Consider the following 27,765-nt stretch of genomic DNA (forward strand, 5'->3'; position numbering starts at 1 on the left):
TGCACAACACAATTTGCGCTTCTTTCAGGATGTGCCCAGGGGACTACAAAGTTCAAAACCATAAATGTATAAGATTAAACAAAATTTCAGCTAATCACCTGACAGGAAAGTGTTTTCCTTGAAGTCCGCACCTTTTCTTATAGATCAATACTGCTGGTTAAGCTGCTCTGTATTACTCCCCTGTGTTCTGTGGCTGTTGATGTCACTATTTATCTTGGGCGGCATGGTGACCCATTGGTTAGCACTGTCGCCTCACAGCAAGAAGGTTCTGGGTTTGAACCCTGGGGTTGTCCAACCTTGGGGTTCATCCCAGGTCATGTCTGAGGTGAGTTTTCTCCGGGTGCTCCGGTTTCCCCCACCATCCAAAAAGACATGCATGTTAGGGTTAATATTCCTGTCTGTGTCGAGGCATGGCAAGATGAACTGGAGTTGGTGCTGCAGGGTGGCTGCCCACTGCTCCTAGTTACACAGCTAGGATGGGTTAAATACAAAGCATAAGTTCCCTACGGGGATCAATAAAGTATCTCCAAATAAAAAAAAATAAAAAAATCTCAATTGGCTATTTATCTGGACAGAATATAGAGTTTAAAACCGGCCGTCATTTTGACCAGCCATGGTCGTTTTAGGTAGGCGTGAAATCCCAGTCGTTCTAGTGTTAACATCTTATTCTTTAATTGTGTGATGTTTTGCTTATGACATCAGTCACAAAGCCACTATCAATTTTTAAATAATTTTCTGATACTCAATCATCCTTTAGACCAAAATGTTGTCCATTATATACGACTGGATTATATACTAACTAACCCTTAAGCATCAAGAAGACTGTGTGTGTGTGTGTGTGGGTGGGTGGTTATACATCCTTATCTGGGTTTGTGGCTGTTCAGTGCCTATTTGTGTGTGTTAGGAGTGCATGTACTGGCCTGTGTGCAGATGTGTTGGTGTGCTGGTATATGTGCATGTGATTGTGCACGTGTCCTGCCAACAATGTGTCTCAAGAAAGCCTTTAATAAAGAGGTGTGAGAGGAAATGATGGAATTACTGCTCCACGGGGACCAAGCACATGTCACAAAGGAGACTTTACAACTTCACGGTCTTCACACATACATGCAATAAATAAGCGGTCTATCATCACACATACACACACACACACACACACACACACACACACACACACACACACACACACACACGTATAAACACACAGCAGCCAGACAGCAGCCAGTACAATGAGATAGGCCCTTTCTTAATATGTCTGACAGTCCGATGAGAGTGACTGTATGTTACAGTTAAATATATATATATATATATATATATATATATATATATATATATTTATTTGAACAGTAACTCACGGGGGCAGCACCTTCGCTTAGTGATGAGCATTGTCACCTCACAGCAAGAGGGTCCTGGGTTTGACTCCTGCTGATCTGTGTGGAATTTGCATGTTTCATCTGGACTCCCAGTTTCTTTTCACATTCCAGTGACATGCACGTTATGTAAACTGGAGTATCTAAATTGTCTATAGGTGTGAAAGTTGTAGGCTCTAGTTTTTGGGTCATAGCGCAGTCAAAGGCGCTAGTGGCGCAAGTCGATCTAACGTGGGGCCAATGTTTTTTTTTTTTTGCTGATTTCGGGACACGCTGCACTGGCGGTAATAGGGCACAACAGAGGCGCACTTGTAAAAGGAATGTAGAAGGAATGAATTATCAGTAGGAGTGGTAGGGGCCAGCTTCAGTTAGAGCCAGTCAAATCAGCTCCTCTCGTTCCCTTTAAAAGCAGCGTGCGAACTGCGGATTTCGTAATGGACGGCGAAATTCCAGACCGGCTAAGGCAGAGAAGCTTCTCCCAGGAGGAAACTGATGTCCTGGTTCAGGAGGTGCAGAATCGCCAAGTGCACATACAGCAACCATTAACACCAATTACAATGTGATATTAAACAACACGCAAACGTGATTCGTTGACACCAGCACACCTTAAATAACTGCGATCAAAGATTAGTTAGCCTAGGAAATCAGTTTGTTCTTTCAGGTGGAATGAGATTAACTGAAATGTTGAAATCCCCGTCACCATGTTGTTTTCCATGCGTAATGAAATTCGCTGTTCTGTTGGAAGACGATGCACGTGCAGATATTTTGTCTTGTGATTAAAAAGGTTTAGGACGTAGTCATAATTTAAATTATTCACGAAATAGGCCAACATAACGCACACAAAAAAGGTGTGTAGTTTTGGATGTCTATGCTTAGTGCACCTTCGCCTAAAGCCCGGAAACTACCACAAAACACCTGTGTGTGCGCTAAGACGTGGTCTGACCAGGAGGCGCAGGCGTATTATTTGGCTTTATTTGGCACCAAACTAGCCGTGTGCCACCTGATTTTGACTGACGCACCCTCTATCACGCCCCCATGCCAATTTCGGCGCAAGTGATGTCATGGCGAGCCCATAAATTAGCACACGCACCCAGGCAACAGAAAACCCACCTTGTGCTAAATTGTCACTACGCCTGTGTTAGTGCTACCGATGGCCTTGCACCATTCGGAAACTAGAGCCCTTTGTGTGTTGGCCCTGTGATGGACTTGTGAACTGTCTGGAGTGTCTCTCTGCCATCTGACAGACTCCTGCAACCCTGCACTGGATTAATCAGATAATAATAATGGATGTATGTATGGATGTAATTGACGTTATTGTAAATGTATATCACATGTTTAAGTTCTAGTTGAGCCAGACCACCAAAAATTACTACTGGAAGGGCTTTAAAATCAGTACAATGAACAACAATATACAACAGCGTTGGCTAACCATGTGCCATGGAGAGCCATGTGTATGCAGGTTTTCATTCCAACCCGACTCCACACCAGATGATTTCACTGATAGTCTTCCTCTTTGGATGAAGGGTTGCTAATCAGTGAAATCACCTGGTGTGGAGTCTGGCTGGAATGAAAACCTGCATACACATGGCTCTCCATGGCACATGGTTAGCCACCCCTGACATACGACATATGACACCCACCATCCTTGGACCCTTGACATGAATGAGAAAAACTCCGCAAGAAAAACCTTGTGAGAAAAAAATGGAATAAACCTCAGGAAGAGTAAGAGGGTGAGCCCTTTTCCAGGGCGGATACATGCAATAGGCATCAAATACAAAAAAAAATAAAGTAGTAATGTGTAATGTAGGAAACATACAGTTAACATAAAATTTAGTAAAATGTACTGGATAATAAAAATGAAAGGGGAGAGTTCAAAGCAAAATTAGTGAATCTATGACCACCCGAGACAACGTCAGACACCCCATGGATGCAGTCAAGACCCGGCGGGACTCTGCACAATAAAATAAGATCTGCTCAGTTGAGCCCTGCAGAGAATATAGACTAGAGAAGTTATCCAGGGACATTTTAGGAGAAGTTTTAATTTCCGAGGTATATCAAGTACGCAGGACGGCAAGACAAAAGTCATACAAGTCTAGCTACCCAAACAGGACCGATTATAGAGCCTTTTATTTAAGCGAATTCAATGCTTTGTTCATCGGTCTCGAGATTGTTTTAAAGGCATCTCAGATTTATAGATGATGTACTGTGTGAAGACAACAGTCGAGATGACACAGTGAGGATTGTATTTCATAAATTTTATGAGCCTGGCACAAAGCCATATTGTCATGCATAGGCAGGCTGAGCATCTGATGCACTGGGATACATGTTTATGGGCTAATCAACCATTAGGCGGTTGTGAGCTAAGCGAGAGTAATGCAGAAAGATGAAAATAAAAGTTGCCCGCTGTTTGTTCAGACACAGGAGCACCTTTATTCCCCTTCATGTACCCTACAACCCCACCCCACACACATACACAAATTAATTTTGGTTTGTTTTGCTGTACCCTCCTCTTTACTGTAATATGCTGTTTTGACAGTGACAGTTTGACCTGTAAAAAGTGTTTCATATATTATTTTATTGTGCTTATTTTGTTTTGGTTTGTTTTGTTTTTTTTGTTTTATAACTGAGCCTCTATTTTAGAGATTAACAGAGACATACATTAAATGCAGGGTGAAGAGAGTAGGGCAAGAAACGCAGCAAACATCTCCATCAGATTTGGCCCTGGATTAGTCCTGGTCACAGCATGTGTGCTTTGAGTGCCCTCAACACAAGACAAGGGCCTGACCTCTTTGTAAAGGTAACCATTGAAAAACTTTCAACTTTCATGCAGTGCACATCTTGTCACTGTCACTTCTAGTTCCACTAACCAATAAGAATCAAGGCAGGGTGCGATGAGAGATTTAACAAAACTTAGATATACTTTGTCAAAACAGAGAGAGGAAATAAAAACAAAGGAAAGAAAATCCATCCATCCATCCACCCATTATCCAAGCCGCTTATCCCAACCGGGGTCGTGGGATGCTGGACCCTATCCCAGCAGTCATTGGGCAGCAGGTGGGGAGACACCCTGGACAGGCTGCCAGGCCATCACAGGGCTGACACACACACACACACACACACACACACACACACACACACACACACACACACACACACACACACACACACACACACACAGTCACACCTAAGGACAATTTAGTACGGCTGATTCACCTGACCTGCATGTCTTTGGACTGTGGGAGGAAACCTATGTAGACACGGGGAGAACATGCAAACTCCACCCAGAGGATGACCCGGGACGACCCCCAAGGTTGGACTACCCTAGGGCTCGAACCCAGGACTTTCTTGCTGTGAGCAAATGAAAGAAATTTATTAACTGAATAGTCTTGATGAGAGAACATTCATTTGTTTAATATTTTATATGCATAGCATTGAAATATGAGTAAAGAGGATCTGGGAGAATATTTTTTGTGTGACGAAACTTATCTCATTGCTTTGTGCCAGCTACCGAGTATCTCCTGTCAGACCCCAATGGTCACTAGGAAGGGTACAGAACATCTAGCTTGAAAGATTTTATGTGAATACCTGAAGTGCAAGATCCATATCAAATATGGGGGGGGGGGGGGACACCTTGCTCTTGTAGTTTAACAAACAATTTACCATGATTGATTCAGTCAAAAGGTTTGGACGAATCCAGAAAACTTTATTTTTGGGCGATGTTCACACTTGTGCGAATGCAGACAAATGACCATCGCTTGTCGAGGCGAAATATCTAGTCATGCTGAATGTGGGCAATTCAGGATGTTACACACACGGAAATCAGTTTGCTGGTTTGTAGTTTGTTTGAGTGGAGCCCACAATCCATTTATGGGGGGGGGGGCAAGATGGTATCTGCGTAACATCAGAGTTAAAAAACTCCGGCAATAAAATTATGAGTTTAAGTAGTTGTCGCTTGATCTTGCTCTTTAACTCCTCTGAAAGTGTTCTGATACTTTTTTCTTCCTCTTAACATCCACACTTCAGGCTATGTCGTGTTTGAAGGTTTCTGCCAGACTGTTGTGAACACCAAGTGATTTGCTATATACCACATGTGCCGATCATGTAATCCGATGAAGAAATTCGTAACGTTAGGCACAGTTATGCCAAAAAATCTTTAGAAACCAGATTTGATGAAGCTGAAGCAGAACTCACTCCGCTACCTGAAACCCCTTCCTTTCGCCCTGCTAAGAACATAAAACCCAGTGCCAATACTCCTGAAGCTCATTGTGCAATGATATCAGTGATGCCATGTGTGGAAAAAATGCAAGAGGAATGTTTGTGGAGACTGGTATCTGTGGAAGCGGTTGTCAGTAATAACAGTACGTTGATAAACAACCTCGCTGACTCTCTCAACTCTTTAGGCAGACAGATGGAAACCGTAGCTGAAAAAGTGGATTCCGTTGAAGGTAGAGTCGTGAGGTTGAAGAAAGAAAATGCTACTCTTTGTGACAAATGTGAAGAATTCGATGCATGTAAGAGAAGCTGGAACTGGAGAGTTGCAGACATGAAGGAGCGAGCGGATGAGAATGTGAAACAGCTTGTCATCGGCCTTTTCGGTGAGATTTCTCCGGACGTCGCAGACCAGCTCCCCAACTCTGTGGATATTGTGGAGAGACTGGGTTCATGTTCTGATGAGATATCATCTCAGCGTATAATTGTGCAATTTGCCTCTCGCACACACTGGGGGGGGGGGATTGGAGGGATGCCAAGTCATCAGCTGTTCTGAAGCAAAAGAACATCAAGATAGTGGAGGACCTCATGAATTAAGGATGCCAGGAAGAAGCTTTGGCCTTCAGTTGAACAGGCAAGAAAAGATGGGGGGAAAAAGCAGGGTTTCGAGGTCCGTTTGCCTACATTAATGGTAAAAAACTCACAGTGAATGATGTGTAAACTTTGTCATACATGCCTCAACAAAACTACTACCTTTACTTAAACTTCTGCTAACTTGACATTATGTTGGGTCAAACGTTTGTTGTATTAGGAGTATGATAATTTAGTTCAGAGGTTGATATAATTTAGATTGCCTAGTTATTTTTATGTTTAGCATCTATTTTCCAACTTCCTAAGTTGTTTCTTTTTTTGGGATACCTAGTGTCTAGTTTCACTGTGCCCTTATTAGCAAGAGAACATAATAGCGATAAAACATAATAGCGATAGAAGTAATAATAGTAAAATGTACAATAACATTAATGATGTAGAGGCAAAAAGGATAAAACAGGATAAGAAGATAAATTAATAAAATGTAAAAAAAAACGTTTGAAACACTAGGCTACCTCGGTTTTGCGCCTTTTATTGGAATTTATTGAAATATGTCTTTGGCAGAGCTGTCTTGTAGGTTATCTTTATACACCGTTTTATTACAACCTTCAGGTGAAATATTGTCATTGTTTTTAATTGTTCTTCAACATATTGTCTTTGTTATCTGTTAATGTTAGGGGGCTTAGAAACATAGTGAAAAGGAAAGCTTTATTTTATTTTTTGCAAAGGAGCACAAGACAGATGTATGTTTTAATTTTTTTTTGTTTTTTTTTGTGTTTTTTTTTTTAAGAATGTAATTTGTCTAAGGAAGATTCCAAGTTTTGGAAATCACAGTGGGATAATGATGTTTGGTTGGCACATAGTATGGAAAATCCAGCTGGGGTTGGTATCTTTAGGAATAGATTTTAGGGTGATGTCATAGCTGCAGACTTTGATTCTTTAGTTCACTTTTATATCTTGGTCGTAACACTAAACCAAATTGCATTTATTGCCGTCAACATATATGGTTATAATTCCTCTTGATAATAATAATTTATTTGAAACTCTAAAAGATAAAATTTCACATTGGTTACAAAAATATCCTACTGCGTCAATCATTATAGGAGGGGATTTCAATGTAGGATAACACAGTTGATAGATGGCCTCCAAGAAATACTATCTCAGCTAACTCAAGATTAAGAGTTTTCATGGACAAATGTAGCCTTATTGATATCTGGCAGGAACAATTTCCTAATATTCAACAGTATACATGGCTAACAAGAACTGTTCTTGCCAGTCCAGGACTGATTATTGGTTATTGTCTAAGTGTTTAGTCAGTAACAATATATTTGTCAATATTATTAATACCCCTTTGACTGACCACAGGGCAATCTATATTTCAATCTCATTTTCTTCACATTCTGTCAAAAAGGCTTCTATATGGAAATTTAATAATTCACTCCTTCAGATTCAGAGGTAAAGGAGGAAATTGCCAATCTTATTAATACCTATTGGAACAAGGCAAAAATTGAAACTTACATGGCTCTAATTGTAATTGTATAAATATTAAGTAGGAAAATGTTGCAGAAAATTTGGTTGCCACTTAGCTAAGAACAGAAGTGATCAAGATCACGTACTGTTAACCTCGGGCAGAAAAAGAAATCCGGTAACGTTATTGGTACTGGAGCTGAGAGTAATAGCACGGTTGTAAAGATGAAGCTGGTGAGTGTTTTTGCCACCAAGTTCACACCAGACCTAGATGCTGACACTCTATCTGGGTATCTTAAAGATAAACTTGGCCGTGATGTTATCTGTCAAAAGATTGACTCTGTGCACAGTAGATTCAGCTCACTTAAAATATCTGCTGAATGCAATGAGGTTGGTGAAATGTACAATCCAGAGCGCTGGCCTAAAGGGGCGCTTGCCGGTGCTATTATGAGCCACGCAGGGGTGGAGTTATCAGGTCAAACACTGTTTTGCTTCAGGGGGATGAGTATGCCTGCTGGATATGGTCACTCACTAGTCTTGCTAAATGACCATTCAGGTTTTGTCATACAACTGTCATGGTCTGCATCAGGGCCAGAGTACTGGGGATAAAGCTCGCTGCGTAGTAGTTGAAAGCCTTTTGGAGAACTATAACATACACTCACTGGCCACTTTATTAGGTACACCTTGCTAGTACCAGGTTGGGCCCCCTTTTGCCTTCAGAACTGCCTTAATCCTTCGTGGCATAGATTCAACAAGATACTGGAAACATTCCTCAGAGAGTTTGGTCCATATTGACATGATAGCATCACGCAGTTGTTGCAGATTTGTCGGCTGCACATCCATGATGGGAATCTCCCGGTCCAACACATCCCAAAGGTGCTCTATTGGATTGAGATCTGGTGACTGTGGAGGCCATTTGAGTACAGTGAACTCATTGTCATGTTCAAGAAACCAGTCTGAGATGATTCGAGCTTTATGACATGGCGCGTTATCCTGCTGGAAGTAGCCATCAGAAGATGGGAACACTGTGGTCATAAAGGGATGGACATGGTCAGCAACAATACTCAGGTAGGCTGTGGCGTTGACACAATGCTCAATTGGTACTAAGGGGCCCAAAGTGTGCCAAGAAAATATCCCCCATACCATTACACCACCACCACCAGCCTGAACCGTTGATACAAGGCAGGATGGATCCATGCTTTCATGTTGTTGACGCCAAATTCTGACCCTACCATCCGAATGTCGCAGCAGAAATCGAGACTCATCAGACCAGGCAACGTTTTTCCAATCTTCTATTGTCCAATTTTGGTGAGCCTGTGCGAATTGTTGCCTCAGTTTCCTGTTCTTAGCTGACAGGAGTGGCACCCGGTGTGGTCTTCTGCTGCTGTAGCCCATCTGCCTCAAGGTTTGACGTGTTGTGCGTTCAGAGATGCTCTTCTGCATACCTCGGTTGTAATGAGTGGTTATTTGAGTTACTGTTGCCTTTCTATCAGCTCGAACAAGTCTGGCCATTCTCCTCTGACCTCTGGCATCAACAAGACATTTTCGCCCGTAGAACTGCCGCTCACTGGATATTTTCTCTTTTTCGGACCATTCTCTGTAAACCCTAGAGATGGTTGTGTGTGTGAAAATCCCAGTAGATCAGCAGTTTCTGAAATACTCAGACCAGCCCGTCTGGCACCAACAACCATGCCACGTTCAAAGTCACTTAAATCACCTTTCTTCCCCATTCTGATGCTCAGTTTGAACTGCAGCAGATCGTCTTGACCATGTCTACATGCCTAAATGCATTGAGTTGCTGCCATGTGATTGGCTGATTAGAAATATGCGTTAACGAGCAGTTGGACGGGTGTGTCTAATAAAGTGGCCGGTGAGTGTACTATGTATGCAAGAGACAATTTTAGCAAAACAAGAGCTGGAAAAATGAAACTCTTTCAAGTGAGAACTTTCATGGGGCTGGGGAGTCTACAACTGACCTTGGCATGAGAATAGTCAGAGGCAGGATACCAGGGGGTGTGGCCATTCTATGGAATCAGAAGCTCGACACATTGATACATGTGGTTAGGCTTGGTGTTGACTGGTGCATTGCAATGCAGTTTACTCACAACGGCAGGAAATTCTTTATCCTAAATGTGTATACACCCTATGAATAACAGCAGAATGAGGATGAATATTTAAATAGGCTTGCATTCATCAATTCCTTTATATAAGGTGTGTATGTCATTGGGGATTTGAATGCTGATATCTCAGAAAGGAATTCATTATTTGCTGATCACATGGCTCAGTTCTGTCAAGATAATAATCCTTATATTGTCAAGCAAAGTCTTGTTGCCTACAAATAGTTGTACATACATAAGTGAGGCCTATCACACCACATCATGGCTGGACCACTGTATTTTGCACTGCTGATGCACATGCCTCGTTGGGGAGTATGGATATTATGTGTGGGGCAGCAACGACTGATCACATACCTCTTGCTATGGCTATAAATGTTGAACATCTGCCTGTGCTGTCTAGTAATGGAGATAGTAACAATGCAGGAAGGTTGGACTGGTCAACTCTTACAAAGGAGGACATCTTAGATCATGCCCGTACAGATGAAACCTTGGGTAATATACATCTGCTTAGAGATGCAGTTAGGTGCAGAAACATTAATTGTAGAGATATGCGGCATAGGAGAGATCTCTACTGCATGTATTAGGATATTATTAGTGCAAAATGATTCCTATTTCTTTAGGCTGGAGAAATATCACTCTAAAAACTTGCATTGACAAATTAAGAATTAACAGTAAAATTGTTGAGGACCCTTATGAGATTGTGGACTACTGTGTCAAATTTTACAGAAAACTTTATCAATCCAATCGTGAATAACTTGCTGCCTCTTTGTTAGAGTCTATTAATCACTGTAAAAGTCTTTCTGAAGATGAGAGAGCTCTTTGTGACTACCATTTATGCTGAAGAAGTTCTTCAAACAATCCATTGCTTGAAGAATAATAAATCACCTGGAAATGATGGAATTACAGCTGAACTTTATAACGAATTTGCACAGCAGATATGTCCTTTTTTAACAAAAGTGTTCAAAGAAAGTATAGAAAAAGAGTCCCTACTGCCTTCAGTGACTCAGGGCATCATTACTGTGATACAAAAACCTAATAAAATAAAATATTTTCTATTGATAATTGACGTCCTATATCACGCCTTAATAATGATTATAAAATCCTGGTCTTGCTGTTTGCTGAGAGTCAAAGAGGTTGTAAATTCGATTATAGATGAATCACAATCTGGATTCATGAAAAATTGACATATAGTAAATAATATTAGACTTGCGTTAGATGTATGGGATTATTGTGATCTCATTGATAGGGATTGATAGAGACAGCTTTATTTTCTTTCTCAATTTTTCTGAAGCATTTGACTGTTGAGCATAAATTCATTTTAAAAGCATTGGAAAAATTTGGCTTTTGTCCTTTTTTGCCAAACAATTAAAACTTTATACAACAATAACAACAGCTCATTCAATTAAACTAAAATATGGAACTTCCCCTCGATTTCATTTATCCCGTGGAATTAAAGAAGGTTACCGAATTTTCGCTTGCCTTTTTTTGATTGGCTCTCAGTTTCTTGCCACATATATCTCAAATAGTCATTTGAGTGGGATTAGGGCGGCAGATAGACCTATTATCATCAGTCAGCTGGCTGATGATACCACATTATTTCTGAAAGATGCATTTTAGGTTTCCATTGCTTTAGATGTAATCGGATCCTTTTCTAATGCTTCTGGACTATGATGTACACCTTTGGTAATGAACTTCACTAACCTGTGTTTAAGAACTCTCCCTGTGTCTGGGTAGTACACCAGGTGTGATGGGCTGTTTTTGTCATAACCAACAAAAATCCCCTTTTCACATTGTGAGTCTAACTTTTTCTTGTCTGTATGCATAACATGCAATGTGGATTTTCTCCTACACGTATGTTGTAACACCTGTTGCGGATTACTGCAGCAGTCATTACAGCATATGTCCACAGTTTCTTTGGTAGGTTGCTCTCAAGCAACATGCATCTTGCCAGTTCAAAGAGTGTCCTACAATTTATCTCAGTTGTCCCGTTCTGATAAGGTGAGTGAGTACAGTGCTGATGTCTTGTGCCTTATGGCATTCTTACAGAGCATTGCCTGGAAGTCTCGTGCTGTGAACTCTGTGCCATTATCTGACCTGATACACTTTATTTTCCCGATAAGGGGCCACATCAGCAATGAACTTTTCAGTGGCTTTGACAGTGTCACTCTTTGCTTTCAGGAAGTACACATAAACTGCCCCTGAATAATCATCAGTAAATTCTAAAGTGCACTTAAACCCGGCTTTTGCCCCTGGCTTTATAAGGCCAGCCAAATCAGTGTATACGAGCTCAAGTGCTGCCTTTGCTCTTTCATCAGGCTCTCTATTTCTACTCTGAACAAACTTCCCTTTTGTGCAGACTTCATAGTTTAGACTAGATTTATCAACCTTACCAACCCTTGATTTTCATTCCCTCTGTTACATTTTCAAACTTTGACACATCTTCATAATTAAAGTGACCAAAGATTTCATGACAAGTTTGAATATCATAGCACCCATAACATTCATCATCATTTTCATCACTTACAGTGTTTAGATAGTAGAGTCTATCATACACCTCAATGTCAAATGCAGTACCGTTCTTGTGGATGAGCTGGTTACACCCCTGTCGAAAGTTGACTGAAGCTCCTTTGTCCGTCGCTGCTTTAACAGAGAAATCTTCCTGTGGAAACGACGGTATGTACAGCGCCGTCGTCAGCGTTGTTTTCACCCGACAACCCTCGCTGTCTCTCAGGAAGACCTCAGCAGCACCTCTCATCGCTTACTCTAGCTCCGTCAGCTAACTCCCGGAAGTGTTTTTCCGGCTTGAAAGTCTCATCAAACTCCTTAAACTTTTCGATGTCTGTGATTATATGTGACGTCACTCCTGCATCAACCATCAGCCTTTTCGTTTCAGTCAAAGAACCTGGCTTTCACTTATTTTGAATGTAAATGTGTGGTCTTCAGCGTCAGTTGCTTGTTTCACGTTGTCTTTCATTTTTTGTGTGCAATTTGCATTTTTATAAGCGGAGCTTTTGCAAAAACTGCACCACTGTCTGCTTTCTACGCTCGCCAGTACATTCCCGGGCCTCATGCCCCTTCTGACCGCAGTTGTAGCAGGTTAACATTGTCTCTGAGCCCTCTTTAACTCTCCCGTCACTCTGCCTCTTGCCTTCATTAGTGTCATCAGTGGAGCTGGTGTTAAACTTATCTGTGCTCTTGTGGACCCTCAACTTGGTTTTGAACTCACTAAACGTTATCTTCTCATCACCCTGCGTTATGTGGATGGCAAATGGCTTAAATGACTCAGGCAAACCTTTCAGAATCATTGCAATTAACAGCCCGTCGCTTAGAGTCTCATCAGCATTCCTCAGTGCCGTAATAACCGTCTCTGCATGAATAATATAGTCTGTAACACTCTCGTTTGTGACTTTCTAGAGAGATGTTACCTCTGTGTAGAGGCTAATCACACGTGGTTTCCCTTTCCTTGCACAATGCTCCCTCGATACTTTAAAAGCTTTTCCCACATCGTCCGCTGCTTCGCTCATAATGAGAGAAAGACTTTTTTCGTCCAAAAACTAACAATTCAGCGTAGGCTGTCATAGTATTACAGTTCATACGGCAATGTACACGACAGTGACGGAGACTCTGAGATTTGGCTGTACATGAAAGGGGTTTTAAGACAGTAGACCCGTCCAGACGGTCATTAAACCAGTTGTTAGACTGGACTTGTGAGTGACTGTGTTCTCACATCTCATGGTCTTTGGGGAGACATACATTTATGAAAAAAGGGGGGGGGGGCAAAAGGGGGTAAAAAGTTCCAGATGGTAAACTATATAGCTAAGGAGTTATTTGGAAATGTCAGGAGTTCCAGAGTGTAATAGGTTGTGAAATGCTGAAGCTGTATTGTTGCTGTCAGTGTGGTAAGAGTTTTATTGATGCCACAGAAGAATAGCACTGTTTACATTATGTTTAACATAATGTTATATCTGTTTACTTTAAAAGGTGAAAGAAAAACTAAAAGGGGGAGCTGTCATAGTACTACCGTTGATAAGGTAGTGTGCACGACGGTGACGGAAACTGAGATGTGGCTGTACATGAAAGGGGTTTTAAGACAGTAGACTGGATGCATGAAAGTCGTGTTGCATACATGTGAGCTGACCTATTAGCTGAATAAAGTAGACACTTACCTGCTCCGTTTGACTGGACATTCCATGATTTATTACATAGGCTTCTTCGTTTTTCTCAGCACCCTCGCTCTCTTCGTCGTCTTCCTCGTTGGGCTTTTTCAATATTGTCCCCTTTAGCTTTAAGAGACACAAGTACCCCAAACACTTTGTCTCCCATAACTCGTTTTTTTTTCATCTCCATCAAAACATAAACGGTGCCATCGGTTTCCTAGTTCCCTCCTAGGCCCATAACCTGTTGGCGCTGTCATCTTAAGGGTTGGAATACCGGTTTCGTTTCACAAACTTTACGGAGGAATAATCACGCTTACTCATCGGTGTTGCCGAAACAGAGTAAACCGCTTTTATTACGCGCCTGCACACGTGTAGGGTATGCAGCTATTCTGAGTATAGTCGTATATGATAGGGTTAGTATCAGGCAAGCATCCTCCATTGTAGCCAATCAGAGTGAGGCTCTCTAACACACCGGGGGAAGGGAGAAAAAAAAGGGAAGAGGTGCGGTGTGCGAGAGCTTTGTGACTGTGTGTGGGTCGCTGAACATTTTTTTTTTCTAATAGAAATACGAAATCTAGAGAGAGAGACACACACGTACTGTACGTGGAGTGAATGTGCTACCGTCTACAAGAATCCTTTGGGACGAATTCGTGTTTCCTGGGGTGCGTCGGAGAAGGTATCCTGCTTGGAGGTTGCGAGTGACCACCAGCTAGCATGACTTCCCCCGACTAGCAATGGAGTGTTTGAAATGGTCATGGACTGTGGACGTGGAAGTCAGTGATTCGTCGGTGCTGTGAGTTTCAGAGGAATATTTGTCATTGTTGTAGTGTGCATGAGGCACGAAGAGGATTCTAGACAGACATTAATAGACATTGGTGTTTAGTGATTGCTCTCTCTTCAGCTCTAGCTTAGTACCGTACTGGATTAGCCTATAATACTAACGTTAGTCAATTGTCAGTGAAGCTAGCTAGCTCCCTGGTCGTAGTGGCTCATTATTTGTCAATACTGGGACTGTTCGCGTTCGGATGAACTGTTGGATGCTGAGAAAAGGACTCGGAGGACAGTCATGTTTTTATTTTTTTAGTTCTGTGACAGAAGATTGCTTGCCTGAGTGAAAGTTATTTCAAGAGCAGTGTGAACATTGAACGCATTGCATTGCTGTTGGCGCCATCTAATTTCTACAGTGAGTCGCGTAGACTACACGCACGTCACGTGGTTTGCCCTGCCATACAGTCATCTCTCCAGCGGCTCATCTTGTGTGCCCAGGATTCATCAAACTGGTATTTGTGTCAATTTCGTTATTACTCATTACTAGACTGTGTTAATAAAAATGAACTTAACTGTTTATGTTTGAACATTCATTGGTTTTGATGCTCAACATTTAGAGTGAGTTTCTCATTTGAGGTTGTGTTGATACTGTGTATACCAATAGATACTGTGTATACAAATAAAGTCAAACTCTATGTTTTGTTTTTTGTTTGTTTTTTGTTTTTGTTTTTTTTTGCATTTTATTTTTTTGCCATTATCATCCTATAGTATCACATTCAATTAATACTAAACTGTTGTTGCCTATTGATTCATCTTTACTGTGTTTGGAGTTTAGGGCTTATTACAATACTTACCGAGGGTTTATAAGTATTTTGGAGTTGTGTACTTACCTTGGAGTAGGGGCATCTCAACTGTTCTGTTAGTTCTGGGGAGGGAGGGCTATGCTGAGTTGAACCCATAACACAGCATACACTCTACATGTCAGGGGCCGCTGTGTCAAATACCTTAGCATGAAGCCCACCTCACGATATCTTATAGGGTATAATGTACTAACCACTCTGTTCAGCAGGATAGGCATCCACATACTTACCCACGTAGATACTGAGATTAATTTCATTGGGAACGGGGACCCAGATCCCTTCACTAACCTCATCTTTCAGGGTAAATAAGTACTATCACTACCCCTACAAGGCGTGGCTTATTATGCCCGCTACATATCTGGTGTCACAAACAGGATAGGATTACTTTGCTTAAGTTGTAGTAGAACCCAAGTTAGTAACACCGGTCCCAGGCCAGAGTGGAAAAATGTCTGAAGAGCTGGACGAACTAAGAATGCAGTTTAAAGAGACGCCGCGGAGGGTAGAAGAGCAGTCTGGAGCATTGCAACAGGCCCGATCGGAGCAAAGACAAGCCCTTGCTTTGGCAAAAGCTGTTATTGACCAACAAGCTGCTGATCCAAACACCCTCCTACCATCTATGTCCCTAGAGATCGCAAGCTCCAAGACTTCAGCGGGTGCTCTGGAAAGCATGATGAACTTAACATTGAAGAATGGGTTACATCCATGGAGTCTGCATTCCGGGTCATGAAGGTACCTGAAGAGGATCGTGTGGAACTCCTCAAACAGCACTTAAAAGATGAGGCAAGAACAACTGTGAAGTTCATGCTTAAAGGAAAAGAGAGAGATGTCAATGAGATTTTTGAAGTCCTCCGGAAGACTTATGGTGATAAAGTCCCCATTGGCACAAGGGTAAAGGAATTGTATGACAGAAAACAAATGTCAGGAGAAACAGTGTGCTCCTATGCATATGACTTACAAGAAAAGTTGAACCGAATCCAGCAGAGAGAGCCCAGCCGTGTCCCTGATGCTGACATGGTATTAAAGGAACAGTTGGTTTTGGGGCTAAGAGACGACTTCCTAAGACGCGAGATGAAGAGGAAGTTTAAAGAGGACCAGACCCTGACTTTTGCCCAGCTGATGCAGGCAGCTATCTCCTGGACTGAGGAGGAGGAAGTGCAAGCACCAAGCGAGCCGAGAAACAGTACTCATAGCAGAGGGGCAATACATGCCACGGCGGCAGCAGATGACACTTCATCCGCTCTTACAATGGAGATGTTCCATGATGCTATACAGAAGATTTCTGCTCACCAGGAAGAACTCTTTAAAGCAGTACACAGCAGTGAGAAAGTCAAGGCTCAGCAGAATGATCCTAAGAGGCCACCTCAAAAGGACAGTGAGGGAAGGTATATCTGGTACAACTGTGGAGAGCCAGGTCATATAAGTCGACGTTGCCCACAGACCAGAGGAACAGGGAGAAGAGTGGTAACCCCCAGGCAGACCCCAAAGGCAGATGAGGCTGCACACCAAGGCCCTACAGGGGGTGTGCAGAAGAACCCTGGTCCATCCGTGATTGGGAGTCGGGCAGCCGAGTGGGTCACCGGTGAGGTAGCTGAAACCCTCAAAGAAAGCGCCTTCGGGGATTGTCTTACCATTGAAGTGAAGATAGCTGGTATGAAGACAAATTGTCTCCTAGATACGGGATCAAAAGTGACTACCATTACCGAATCCCACTTCAGAAAGCACTTTGGAGAGAGAACACTGGCATCAGCCAACTGGGTCACGCTCACTGCAGCGAATGGGTTAGACATTTGTGTCCTAGAATGCTTGGAAACGGACATGGAGTGTATGGGGAAGACACTGCGCGGGAAGTGTGTCTTTGTGCTAACCGACTCCAACCCGGATGTGCAAGAGATGAAGGGGGTTTCCTGGCGTTGTTGGCGTGAATGTCATAAGTGAGCTTCAGACCCTACAAGAATCCTTTAGGACGAATTCGTGTTTCCTGGGGTGCGTCGGAGAAGGTATCCTGCTTGGAGGTTGCGAGTGTTGGAAATGGCCATGGACTGAGGACGTGGAAGTCAGTGATTCGTCGGTGCTGTGAGTTTCAGAGGAATATTTGTCATTGTTGTAGTGTGCATGAGGCACAAAGAGGATTCTACACAGACATAAGTAGACATTAGTGTTTAGTGATTCGACTCTCTCCAGCACTAGCTTAGTACCGTACTGGATTAGCCTATAGTACGGACGTTAGTCTATTTGTCAGTGAAGCTAGCTAGCTCACTGGTCATAGTGGCTCGTTATTTCTCAATATTGGGACTGTTCGCGTTCGGATGAACTGTTGGATGCTGAGAAGAGGACTCGGAGGACAGTCGTGTTTTTTTTTTTTTGTTTGTGACAGAAGATTGCTTGCCTGAGTGAAAGTTGTTTCAAGAGCAGTGTGAACATTGAACGCATTGCATTGCTGTCTGCGCCATCTAACATCTACAGTGAGTCGCGTAGACTACACGCACGTCACGTGGTTTGCCCTGCCGTACAGTCATCTCTCCAGCAGCTCATCTCGTGTGCCCAGGATCCATCAAACTGGTATTTGTGTCAATTTTGTTATTACTCAGTACTAGACTATGTTAAAAAGCGAACTTAACTGTTTATGTTTGAACATTCATTGGTTTTGATGCTCAACATTTAGAGTGAGTTTCTCATTTGAGGTTGTGTTGATATTGTGTATACCAAGAGATATCGTTTATACAAATAAAGTCAAACTCTGTGTTTTTTGTTTTGTTTTTGTTTTTGCATTTATTTTATTTTTTTGCTGTTATCCTATAGTGTTACATTCAATTAATACTAAACCTTTGTTGCTTATTGATTCATCTTTACTGTGTTTGGAGTTTAGGGCTTATTACAATACTTAGCTGAGGGTTTATAAGTATTTTGGAGTTGTGTACTTACCTTGGAGTAGGGGCCTCTCAACTGTTCTGTTAGTTCTGGGGAGGAAGGGTTATGCTGAGTTGAACCCATAGCACAGCATACACTCTACAAGTCAGGGGCCACCGTGTCAAATACCTTAGCGTGAAGCCCACCTCACGATATTTTATAGGGTGTAACGTACTAACCACTCCCATTATGGCTTTTTAGATTTTCAGAGTTTAATAACTTTGTGAAAAAAAAGATACAGACCCACAGTTCCCTGAATTATCCTAAAATTGTATATATTTGCATTAAAATGAGTTTTAGATCAATTGCACACATAAAAAGGTATGATAAGATCTACCTAAAACGACCATGGACGGTCAACATGACCATCTCGTAATTTGCGCGTGATCGTGCACCTCATGACACTATTTGTAATGTGTTTTGGTCGCATCAGTGCCCTTGTGAAGTTCATTGCTCTGTCCTAGGGGAAAACAAAAAACAAAACTAGCGTTCTCCAGTGGAGAGAAATAGTCTAAATTCGATTTTGGATTATTGCCAACATGTCTGGTTACAGACACCGTTACAAACGCACCATGACTACCACCGATGCGTTGCAGTATTTACAGGTGTTGGACAGCGGCCATTTTAAATTGTTTGAAAAATAGTATTAGTAGTTGTTAGAATTTTAATTTTGGTGTTAGTTATGGTCATAACAGACATACTAACATATGTGATGCATTAACATCTCAATTGGGTATTTATGTTGACAAAATGTAGAGTTTAAAAACCGTGACGGTCATTGTTACCGCCCATGCTCGTTTTGGGCAGGAGTGAAATCCCGATCGTTCTAGTAGTGTTAAACACTGAAGTAGGACGCTCTCATGTTTCTGTGGCCTCCTGATGGAAATTTAATCCTTTTCATCTGATTTATTTCCTAGTTTGACATAAAGTCTCTGTCTCGTCTTTCAGGATGGATCATGATATATGAAGAGGAAGATTACAGCACTGACGACTCCGAGAGCTCTGACGAGGAGGAGTATGTTCAGCTGATACAAATACCTTCACCTCCTCCTGTGAGGCATCCTCTTCTACCACTTCCTCCACCAGTTTCTCCACCCAGCTCAGACACTGAGGATGAGGAGTAAGAAGAAGAACAGAAGGGGGCCTGCCCCCCTGCTAGTCCCACTCCTGAGCCCAGGTGGCGCTCTCGTTTTCTATTTTTAGTTAGCTCCCTAAAGAGGCGCAGGGAGGAGGAGGACGAGGACGAGAATGAAGAAGCAGTCTGGGTGCTCCAGGAACAGTCCAAGACCTAGCAGGAGAGCTCCTTCTCCACCAAGTTCAGAGAGCAAGGAGGAAGGAGAGGAGGAGGTGCCCCTGCTGTCGGGCGGCAGCCAGCAAGAGGCGCAGTCTGAATAGACATCACATGAATGAGGAGAAGTGCCATGGCACTACTTCTTGTTGTTAGTTGTTAGTTCTTCGTTATTTGTTAGTTAGTGAGGTTTTTTTTGTTTGTTTGTTTTTTGTTTTGTTTTTGTTTTGTTTTTTTGCTGATATTACGCTTGTCTTGTTTATTTAATAAATCATTGTATACTCTTTATTGTTTTACCATATCTGATCTACTGTGTGGCGTTATGGGGTAACAACTACAAAACCAACCTACAACCATTATGTATACTACAAAAAAAAAGAACCGTAAGGATTGTACTGTCAGCAGTCTAGAAAAAGACATTCGTGTCGTTGAACTCAGTATGCACCGTCTCTTTGTTATTCGTCCGTCCCAGCGACGAGGACCATCTAGTCATCCTGTGATGGATGACTGATGACTTGCACGATGATTAAAGTGAGGAAGTGTTGCGCATCATCAGCCCCACTCTCTCGTCCGAGACCACCTACTACCAGTGGCAAGACCAAGCGAGACGACTGGCAATGGGGACTGTTATATTCTAGTTCAACCACTAGGTGGAGCACTTACTTAGTAAGGAAGTCGGAACACTAGGCCAGCGAAGAGTAAGCTCATTCCCTGTATGTGTCTGCCGGTTACCAAAGTAAACATATTCCTAGTTTACCCATTACCTTGGTCTCACTAGTTCATTCTCGGAGGTTATTACATCTGGCGACGAGGTAAACGGAATCCTGGAAAAACAAGGATATTCGGTGTTCCTGGACGTTTTAGCACCGAGTGAAGTTGGCTAGCTAGCGCGTGGCTACCGCTACATGAGACGGGACATGGCGACGGTGGGAACGGTCGCTGGTTTTGAGAGTGAGTCGCAGTCATGGGAGGAATATGTGGAAATCTTGGGACATTTTTTTATTGCTAATAAGATTACCAAGGGAGCCATCAAAAAGTCAATTTTGCTCAGTTCCATGGGTGCCCAAACTTACAGTCTGACGAGAAATCTCCTCCGTCCGGTGTTGTCAGGGGAAAAAAGTTCCAGGACATTGTGGATTTACTGAAAGCGCAGTTCAACCCCAGGCCATCAGAGGTCGTGCAGCGGTTAAATTTTAATTCAAGGAACAGGCACGACGGTGAGTCACTTATGGATTATTTTGCGGTGTTGCGCAAGTTAGCTCAGGATTGCAATTACGGTGACAATCTGACGCAAATGCTAAGGGATAGGCTGGTCTGTGGAGTTAATAATGACCGCATCCAACGTAGATTATTATCCGAGACAGCTTACTTTTGAGAAAGCATTGACCCTTCCTAGAGCCATTGAGACTGCAAATAAGGATGTCAGTGAGCTGCAAGGGAAATGTGTAGACACTAGGGCTGATGGAAGCGGGAAGCAAGGGTCTGTCCAGATGAGTGTGCACAAAGTAAACGTGTAGTTCCAGGGACGAACAACGGCGGTAGTGTTACAGATGCAGGGGAAACCACATGGCAAGTGAGTGTCGCTTTGCAAATGAAGTGTCATAGTTGCAGAAAACAAGGGCACATAAGGAGGGCGTGTCGGGCTACCTCACCCCCAGAGAAACCCAAGTTCAAAGGGAAGGGGGGAACCAAAAAGGGAGTAAGGATGAGTCATGGAGTACATCACATCAGCGGACAAGCTGACACAGGGGAAGCAGAAGAAGAGGACGAAGTGTTCACAATGTTCAGTGTTTTGGAGAAAATACCAAAAGTGCCCCCATCACATTCCAGCTGCAGTTGAATAAATCAAAGGTAAATTTTGAGGTTGACACTGGGTGCAGTGTAACTTTAATGACAAGGTCAGAATACTCAATATGGGACAACCATGCAAAAGTTCCAGAATTAGAGAAGTGTTCCCTGAAGCTCAAAACTTACACAGGAGCCAGAGTAGAGGTGTTAGGGGTTGCCCGAGTCACTGTACAACACAAGGATGTCACACAACAGCTTCCAGTCGTTGTAGTGTCGGGCACAGGACCAAACCTGTTAGGCAGGGGCTGGATAAAAGACCTGAACATAGATTGGAGGGTGGCATTAAATCAGGTCGGGGAAGGAAACCAGTTGACATTAAAGGAGGTGCTGGCGAGACACGAGGAGGTGTTCAAGGAGGAACTTGGTACATTTAAGGGCCCCCCAGCTAAGATCCATGTAGACAAAGAGGCGACACCAAGATTTTTCAAACCAAGACCTGTGCCATGTGCCATGAAACCGAGAGTTGAAGCAGAGTTAGACCAGCTGTTAAAAGAGAAAATCATTGAGCCAGTCAAATATGCAGAATTTGCAGCGCCCATAGTGCCAGTACAGAAACCCAACAACTCAATCCGAATATGTGGCGATTATAAACTGATGGTGAATACAGTATCCAAGCTAGAGCAATACCCAATCCCAAAGACAGAGGATCTCTTTGCAAATCTGGCAGGAGGAAAGAAATTCACAAAGCTAGACATGAGCCATGCATACTCACAAATTCCATTAGATGAGGAAGCAAAGAAGCTGACCATAAAAACACACAAGGGGCTGTTTACATACACACGCTTGCCTTTCGGAGTGTCGTCCAGCCCAGCTATCTTCCAACGAACTATCGAATCAATGCTTCAGGGGGTTTCAAACGTGGCAGCGTATTTAGATGATATCCTCCTGACAGGCTGCAATGACCAACAACACCTGGAGACTTTGGCACAAGTGCTGCACAGACTGGATGGTGCAGGCCTGTGTCTAAAGAGGACCAAATGCTCCTTCATGGGAACAGAGGCGGAATTCCTGGGTCACATAGCGGATGCAACAGGACTCCACCCACTAAAAAACAAAGTAGAAGCAATCCAGGAAGCACCGGCACCAACTAATGTGACAGGAGGGCATACCTGGAACTGCTGAACTACTATGACAGGTTTCTTCCCACCTTGTCAATGGCGTTAGCACCACTCCACTCTGACTACTGGTACGCAATGATAGAAAAAAAAATCAGGTTCTCTGAAACTGGAATTGAAATGATGGAAAATCCACAATTCCTGGAACTTTAGATACTGGTACTGAATGACGCAAAATACATGAAGTGCCTCTCAAAATCATTTACGTAGTGGTGTGGCCTTAAAAGCCCAAAGCCCTTTCTCAATAGCTTCAATATGTTGTCTAAATTTTTAATCTAATAAATTATTGTTTCCTCTAAGTTGGGGTCAAAGTCTAGTAATAGAAATGAACAGAGTGATCCATTCATGGTACATTACACCCACAAAACAGGGTAAGCTGTGAGCCCCATTTTTCCATGTGACCAATTAATAAGGTGACAGACAATAGTCATATTAAATTCGTATTTAACAGCAGTCAAAAGTGAGGCAACTCTCAGTCAGTTATCTCATAAAGCTGGTCACATGACATAACAAGGCTCATAGCTTACTTACTCCTCCTGGTTTCTATTACTGCACTTGATCTGTGACCCCTGATTTACAGGAGCATTAATTTTTTTAGATTAAAGAATTCAGATAACATTTTCACACTATTCAGAAAGGGTTTTGAGCTTTTCTGAGGCTGTCATTAGTATTTTTAAGACTTGCATACCACTGCATAAATACGTTTGAGGCAGCATAATTTCTGGTGCGTACTGGTATTAAATGATGGAAAAGACATACTTTCTGGTACTCTGACTACTGATAATGAGTGGTGCAAAATACATCATTTTTGATACTCTGAATACTTGACTGAATGTTGGAAAATTCAAAATTAATGATATTCTTTGGTACTCAATGATACTATGACATACATTGATAAGTAGACACGTTAGCCCTTGGCAACTGGGCTGCCCACCGAATTCGCTGCAATACCATATATGTAGTTTCTGGTATTCTTCAGAACATGGAATGATGCAAAATACATTTTGCATCATTAAATCTTGAATTGTGTACAGAAAATATCATAATCTCTTATATCCACAATGGCATGTGCTATATGACTGATACATGGTTGAAGGTGTGACAGCTGTTGGGCTCAACTGGCCTGACTGAATATGTAATCTACCTTTTGATGGTCGGGTGTGAGCTAATAAGTAGTTCACACCCCACCATCAAAACACACAGCAACCCACTCCACAGTCCACATGCAATCCACAAACTGGGTGGTGCCCATGAGAAGCTGTCAGTTGTCTTCTATCAACAATCAAAATCAAATCTGAAAGCTAGCCAGAGCTATTTCATTTCCTTGACATCTCTTATTCTTTATTTCTTAAACAGAAACATTAATTACTTATGGAATACAATGAAAAATAGTTTTTCGTTCTTAAAGACCCTCACTAAACCAGAGTAATATGATTCCCTATACAAAGTTCATGGAAATCCATCAACATTTGTTAAAGTCATGGGTCTATGAAGCTTGACCAATGAGGTGCCAGCTGACCTACTTACACTGTCTGAATATCAGAAATATTGAAACATGTCCAAAACAAGGTTCATATACAAGTCCCTCTACATTTCATGGAAATCCATCAATATTTGCCAAAGTTGTGGGGCCAAGAAGCTCAACCAATCAGGTGCCACCTGACCTACTTAGACTGCTTGAATATCTTACATTTTAGAACGTATCCAAAACAAGCTTCATATGATTGTCTAGACTAAATTTCATGGAAATCCATCAAGTTTTATTATGTTAGCTAAGAAATGCAACCAATCAGGTGCTGGGTGACCTTCTTATTTTGACCTGCTTTCAGCCATTATCGAACTCGTTGGAGATGTTGACATAAGGAATTCATGTTCCATGTTTCATTGAAATCCATCACAATTTGTTGGCTGTCTACCTATTGGTAGGCAGTATGGCGCCCATGTAGCAAGTTGGCCGGACTCTCTCTCTGATCTGGACTGCTCACATTCTCCACCTGGTGGCTTTTGGTGCACGCTGCAGTTAGTGCTGAATAAAGAACATTGCTGTATTATAGTACGTCCATGTTAAAGACGCTCCGGAAGTCTCCCTTTCATCTGGTTCAATTGTGAGTGTGTGTATGTGTGTTTGTTTGGGGGGGGGGGGGCATCCAGGTTTTAGAAATTTTTAAAACTAGTTACAAAAAGAAATTGAGAGCTTAAAAAAAAATTAAGAAAACTCCGATCCCCTCCCTGAACTCTGGCAATAAATGCATCTGATTTGCTCTCAGCTTTTACTCTGTTTCTCTGTTCATCACATACACATAAACAGACAGACAGACAGATAGAGAAAGCGTCTTTCATTATTCTGTCTCCCTCATTTTTTCTCGGACCTTATCCTCCATCCCTTTTTTCCCCCATTCAGAAAGTCCCCTTTTTCCCTTGTCTGTATCTATCCTCGTTTTCTGCTTATTTCTTCTGTTTCACTCTTTTGGCTGACCCTCTGTTCCATCCTTTGTCACTCCCATCATCCCTCCATCCATGCTTCCCCTTTCTCTTTCTCTCTCTCTCTCTCTCTCTCTCTCTCTCTCTCTCTCTCTCTCTCTCTCTCTCTCTCTCTCTCTCTCTCTCTCTCTCTCTCTCTCTCTCTCTCTCTCTCTCTCTCTCTCCCACCCTTCCTTTCTCCCTTATTCTCTCAGCATGCAGGAGGGTCAAGTGCCTGGGCTTTTGTCTCCAGAAAACATGTGGTGGGAATTAATTGGCTCCAGCGTTTGGCTCTTTCCACTCGATTGCCTTTGTGTGGCTGTCACCTGGCGCTTTCTGTTCCTCCCTCCCTGTCTCTCCTTTTCTCCGTCCTCCTTTTTTTTCCCCCTTTTCCCTCATTCTCACCTCTTCTCTCCCTCTCTCTCTCTCTCTCGCTCTCTCTCGTTCTTTATATGTATATATATAAGTGCTCAACAAATAAGGAACAAAATAATCCAGTGAGTCAAGTAAATTCTTTATGAGACAGTACAAGTCTGTTTGATGCCATAAGCAATCAATTGACAGCTGATGATTGCTTATAGCATGAAACAGGCCTAATTTTTTGAGCACTTTTAGCAACACCATTGACGGTATATATATGTGTGTGTGTGTGTGTGTGTGTGTGTGTGTGTGTGTGTGTGTGTGTGTGTGTGTGTGTGTGTGTGTGTGTGTGTGTGTGTGTGTGTGTGTGTGTGTGTGTGTGTCTGTGTTGTGGCCCCCTTGTAAGATCAAGCCCACTACTGCAGCTGAAGGGCTCTCGCCTGGTGTCTAATGAGGGAGGATAATGTGTCTGCTGTTGTGTTTGATGGATTCGTGGAGGAGAGAGAAAGAGTGGTGAGACAGGAGAGGAAAGAGATAGAACAAATGGCAGCGGAAGGTTTGTGAAATGAAAGCGAGAGAGAGGGAGAGAGAGAGATGCAGAGTTAGAGATTGAAATGACATTTGCTCTAAACTTGACATTTGCTTTCAGTAAACTGGAGAAATGAAGGTAAAATGTCAGCGATGATTTCCACTGCCTACATGGCTTCTTTTTATTTATGTAGATCATTTAGAAACCTAGAGCAATAAATACAAATCGGATAGATGTTTAGGTAGATAGATAGGATGGTTAATTGATTGTCACAAGTACTTTGGTCTAGTGCATGGTTTGTATACTGCCCTGTGGTAGACTGGTGATCTGTCCAGTCTGTCGTCCTGTTTTCACCCCAATATAGGCTGGGATAGATTCTAGCCACCCTGCAAACCCAAATTGCATTTAAACAGATATAGGCAAGGTACATTTAAGCAGATATAGGCAAGGGATGGATGGATGGATAGATGGATGGACGGATCGACGTTTTTAGATGCAATGAAAATCATTGACCTGGAAAGGAACTCACAAACTCAGTCATTCATGTATTGATAGTTAACTAGTTAATGTACAGACAGGTCACAAATTCAAGGAAAAACCTGAATGCGTGACCCCTACAGTGAAGGGGTCTGGGGGCTCTGTTATGCTGTGTGGGCGGGGCATTTTCCTGGCATGGTTTGGGTCCGCTTGTCCCCTTAGAAGGAAGGGTCACTGCAAATCAATACAAAGTTATTCTGAGTGATCACCTTTATCCTGTGATGAGACATCTCTATCCTGATGGGAGTGGGCTCCTCCAGGATGACAATGGCCCCATCCACAGGGCATGAGGAGTCACTGAATGGTTTGATGAGTATGCAAATGATGTAGATCAAGATGCTATGGCCTTCACAGTCACCAGATCTCTACCCAATTGAACACTTATAGGAGACTTTGGACCGATGTGTAATTTGTATTAAATGTTTAGTCGTTTTGCCCAATAGATTCCCAGTCGTTCTGAGTAACGTTGCGCTCCCTGACTCATGGACACCCACCCTAGCGGCAAAGGTTATGCTGCAGGTTCAATGGAAACCCATGGGAGATAACGGGCTACCTCCCGGAGAGACTAGATCGGATTTTCTGAGTGGTTAGATGCGTCTTCCGTTTGAGGACGCACCGGGAGCACGCAGGATCAGAAAGACTAGGTGAGGCGCTGCTTAACGGGTGGTCTTAAAAATGCGTCATGATCCATAACTGTCCAATCAATTACTTGCAGTCATCCACCGCGTGACATTAGCTAGTGAAGCAGAGAAACGTCTGCTTCAATTAAGTTGTTTTCAGTAATAAAATGCAAGGCATGTTTTGTGCATGTAATGCGCATGTAACGTCATATAAATGCAAGGTTTCTGCATTATTGATCAGCATTATTGTTTTTATTTCTCAGTTTATCCTTATCATATTTGAAAAGAGGTGGAGTACTGACAGTGTAGGCTCTAAAAAGAGGTCAGGCCATTGCATTGGCTCGGTGGTGCTTAAAGAGTGACATTTTTATAGAGAAACATGGAAAATATAAAAACATGATTTTTTATTATTATTTATTTTTTGCAGGGTCCGGTGGACACAGGGCCTTAGTCTACTTAATGCACATTTTCGACCTGCTTGCTTGGACTGGATCACTCTGTTCATTTCTATTTATGACACTGTGTTGACCTCGTTTAAAAAGAAAGTTCAGTGTTCTTCATGCAGTAA

The sequence above is a fragment of the Lampris incognitus genome, chromosome 9, assembly GCF_029633865.1.
Source record: "Lampris incognitus isolate fLamInc1 chromosome 9, fLamInc1.hap2, whole genome shotgun sequence".
In the NCBI taxonomy this organism is placed as follows: Eukaryota; Metazoa; Chordata; class Actinopteri; order Lampriformes; family Lampridae; genus Lampris; species Lampris incognitus.